General features: G+C 62.1%; 1 protein-coding gene across 2 annotated transcripts in view; it reads right to left on the reverse strand.

Moving 5' to 3' along the window:
* The window catches only part of ARHGEF16 (Rho guanine nucleotide exchange factor 16), a 20,447-nt gene that overhangs the window by 15,939 nt on the left and 322 nt on the right, over nucleotides 1–4,186 (reverse strand). The window contains exon 1 of one of the 2 annotated variants that reach the window (XM_024760335.1): nucleotides 3,883–4,119. The exons of the other annotated variant lie outside the window; for it this stretch is intronic. The gene's annotated coding sequence lies outside the window, so the exon portion shown is untranslated. Of the gene's footprint in view, nucleotides 1–3,882; nucleotides 4,120–4,186 lie in introns of those variants that run through there. 2 annotated transcript variants of the gene reach the window in all.

A 4,186-nucleotide genomic window follows, 5' to 3' on the forward strand; every position in this document is an offset into this window, starting at 1 on the left:
CCAAGCATGAGTCCTCTCTCCCCAGGCCCTCCCTTCCCGGCTCTCAGGGCAGGAGCTCGGCCCCCTGACCCCCACCATGCATCCTGGCCCTCCCTTTCCTTCCTCCCCCCACCACTGAGCTGGGGCCCAGCCCCTGGCACATTCCCAAGGCAGCGTCACGGGAGGGAGACCTCTGAAAGTGTCTTCTTTATGCCTTTAGAGTTCCACCGGAGATTATTTTCTTCCAGAATGGAGAAGCCTTCTTCCCTTGCCTTCCTGCTTTCACTGCCAACGAGACATCGACGCCGGTCTGACTTCACCTCCTTGGTCACGACAGGAGGCTCTCTTTCCCCCTGCTCCGCTTTACCACCTATGGGGACAGGCACGGCGGCGGATCCACGTTCACTCCCTGAGCCACAGGCTTGTGCGTCCTTCCCACCTGTTTTAGGTCCGCACGTTTTCCAGTGCTATTTCTTTGATAAATTCTCCCACCTCCGTTTGCTCTGGTTTCTTTCTGGAACAGCCTTTAGTGAGAACCCCCCATTTCCGACCTCTTCTCTCCTTCTCCTTCATCTCTTGTTCCCCTTTGTGGGAGACTCCCCCCTTTCCACCACACGATCGTTGTTTTCCTGGTCCCACAAAGAGCTCTCTCTCTCTCTTTATGCAGAGCAGTCTGTTCTTGTTTCGCGGATGCCACATCCTCTTTCAATGTCCCAGTCAGCTGTCGGCTCCCATTTAGGAGACAGGCATGTTCTGGTGGGAGACCCGTGTGCCCTGTGAGCGCACACACGTGAGCACATGCTTCTGCCTGGCAGGCTCTTTGGGACTCCCCACAGGGTCCATGTCTGGAGGCTTCTCCTCCAGCCAACTGGCCCTAAGAGCATCCCTTTCAGCATCCCCCCCGGATGCTGGCCCTTGCCTGGTGTCCTGCAGCCAGTGCAGGGGAGGGCCGAGAGCACAGTCGCAATGGCGGCCATGTTCTGTGGGCAGCAATGCCACCGAGAGAGAGAGACCAGGCACCCGGCAGTGACCACTCGAGCCACAGAGGCAGGTCTGCTCCCCAGCAAAGGCAGCCCTGGGAAGCTCCCCCACCGATGCCCACGGCAGCGAGGGCCGCGTGCTGTCCATATGTCCCTCTGTCTCCCTGACGAGCCTGTGCGTCCTTCAGGAGCAGGGATGATTTCCTGTTTACGTCCCCACAAACAGTTGGGCTCAATTCGCAAACTGATGTGTGAACGCTGATATCGTGGGCACCTGCCTGGCTCTGCTCTCCCTGGAACCGTGTCTTCCTGAAGAGGCCTGGGTGTTCCACGTGGGGAACTATAGCCCACTTGGTACTTTGCTTCAGGTGTGCCGAATCCACCAGGGCAGCTCCACAGGAGCTTCTAGACCCATCTGTGCCCCCTCCTGGGTGACGTCCTGCTGTTTCTGCTCAGGGTGGGCTGGGGAGGGCCCCTTACGGCTGAGCCCTGGGGACCACAGCTTCTCCCCTTGCCACTAAGCAGCCCTTCCCGGTGTCCCCAGCACATGTGCAGGGGTGGGTAAGGGACAGGCGGGGCTTGGGTGGGAGGAGTGGGAGCTGGCAGTCCACAGGTGGAGGTGGGGGAGGTCTCTGGCAACCTCAGGTGACCCGACACAGCCTGTCTGGTCCCACGTTGCACTTGGCCCTGCCCTGGCTCTGCATTTCACGCTGGCCTGGCCAGAGGGCCCCTTGCAGCCCAGCACCCCTGGAGCCCTCGTTTTTCCTGACAGATGGGCTTCCCAGGACCCCGTCCCTCCTGCTGCCCTGAAGAGCACAGCCCTCCTGGCCTGGGCCTGGGGCTCTGGTCGCAGCAGCTCTCACAGCCACCAGGACCCAAACCGCACCGAGTATGGGACCTGCCACCCCTTGGGTGACGTCACCACAACACCTCCATCCGTGGGACGTCTGTCCCTCTAGGTCCAGCTGACGGGACCCTGCCTGGTGGGGCTCGGCCTCCCTGGCACCGTGCACATGACCCCATCTTTGCTCAGACAAACTTGACCCACGATGATGGCCTTGTGTTCGGGTAATTCTGCCCGGCCAGGTTCCAGACCTGGAGTCACATGGAATGTGGGGCAGGATTTGGCTTCGTAAACCATGCAGCACGTAGCAAACACTTCTGTCTGCAGGGTGGCCAGGGGCAGCTGGGGGCTCTCAACCAGAGCAGCTTGGCCCCCCGGGGGACACTTTGCCAAGTCCGGAGACATTCTTGGTGGTCACAGCTGGGGCTGAGCTACCAGCCTCTTGTGGGCAGAGCCCAGGGACACTGCTCGATACCCTACAGGGCCCAGGACCACCCACGACAAGGAATCATCCGGAACAAATGTCTGCAGTGCTGAGGTAGAGAAACCTCGGTTCAGCTAACTGGAGATTCACCCGCCTCCCCAGAGGTTGGGAAGACCCGCCTGGCCGTCCTCAGTCCCAGACACAGCCTGGCAGTGGGAGGGGCAGTGGCAGGCCTCGTGCTCCTCCCACCCCGAGCAAAAGCCTCCTGCTGTCTCCTTCCTGTGATGCCTCCGGGCACCGGCAGGCTCAGCCCGCAGTGCCCACCCAGACAGGCCCACCCGTGGCTCCCACTCCCGGCTCTGAATCCAGCCACCCCATAAACCCAGCCCCCGTGCCAGGCTTGGCTGGCACACACAGTGTTTCCCCAGAGGAGCTCCGGATAAGAAATCAGAGCCCCGACTCCGCCAGGTAGCCTGGGCAGGTGACCCACGGGTGTCCTCTAAACACCTTCTCTCCTCGTGTGTCTAGCCCCTCAGGGATCTTCTGGACGGCAGGCATTTCCCTGCTCTGCTAGGTGAGGAAACCAGGAACAGAGGGAATGTGACCTGCTGAGGTCAGGCTGCCGGTCAGCGGAGAGCTGGGCAAGGAGCCAGGCGCTGTCCTGACCCAGATCACTGACCCAGTGGGCCAGCTGGGTGAGTGGCGACTCTCACTGGAAATAAAGATGCTGGTACAGGCGGCCGGTCGCCCGAGAGCGACAACGGCCACAGGCGAAAGAGAGGGGCAGCTGAGATCCATTCAGAAACTGAAACTAGAATTCCAGGACCCAGCCGCGGGGAGTGGCCGTGCCCATCGGGTCACGCACAGACTGGCATCTCAGGGGCCCCGCCGGCAAGCCACGTCACGCCACCTCACTGCACCTGGTTTCCTCTCGTGTAGGTGAAGAGCGTCTCCCGTGTAGGGTGAGAGACACCCCCTGTCCCGAGCCCCTGGGGAACCAGAGCCCTTGTGGAACAGAGATGCCCCTGCCCTGCACAGATTCCTCCCCTGCAGGTGCCCAGGTAGGAGGGGGAGGGGCCTCCGCCAGCTCACTCCCCCCTGCCAGGAGAGCTTGGGAAAGCCCTGGGCAGTGCCCGTGATGTGATGCTGGCTTCTGCGGCCCATGGGCATCGGCAGGGCGGTAACCAGAAGAGGATCCAGCGGCAGCTGAGTCAGCACCCTCTAACTGCTCCCATTTCACGGAGCAGGAAACCGAGGCCCAGAGGGCTTAAGTAACAGGTTACACAGAGCCGGGGTTTGGACCTGGGGTCCCCGCCCTTAAGCACTAGGCAGCAGGGGTGCAGGGGAGACTGGTTGGCCTGACAGCACCCACTGAGCCGCCACCAGGAGGTGCAGACTGTTCACCTCCAGGTCAGATGCAGAGCTCCCGGCCGCCCCCCCGCCGCGTGCCCGCTGCTGGGCTGAGGTCCACACAAATCTCAAAAAGATCCTTGCTTCCCGGATGCAGAAACGGGGGTGGGTAGCTAAGCCAGGTGTCCTGGCAGTAAGCGGGACCCACAGCTTTGGGAGCCGAGCCCCGCCCTCCTCCCTTCCCGCTCCTTCTTAGCGGGATGGGATGCACACCAGGACCCCTCCCTGCCGCCGAGTCTGCCTACCAGAGTGGGGGAGGAGTTTGTTCCCAGTTTGATGTGGGGAGGGGGTCCTCATTCTTGGGGCTGCTACTCCTGGTGCCAAAGCAGGTTTGGGCGGCAGATTCTCCGGAGTTGCTGGGAGGGTCGTTCCGTGCGCACCCCGCCCCGCCTTTTCAAAGGTCCTGGGGCTCCCTAGGGTAATCTCAGCCCTGATGCCCCAGTGGGAGCTCTGGCTGCGAGTCCCGTCCAGGGCGAGGGAGTGTCCCCTAGGGCTCAAAGGAGGGGAGGAGCAGGGAGCTGGGACGCCCGAAGCCCAGGGGAGCGGGGT

The sequence above is a fragment of the Neophocaena asiaeorientalis genome, unplaced genomic scaffold, assembly GCF_003031525.2.
Source record: "Neophocaena asiaeorientalis asiaeorientalis breed wild unplaced genomic scaffold, Neophocaena_asiaeorientalis_V1.1 scaffold489, whole genome shotgun sequence".
Classification (NCBI taxonomy): Eukaryota; Metazoa; Chordata; class Mammalia; order Artiodactyla; family Phocoenidae; genus Neophocaena; species Neophocaena asiaeorientalis.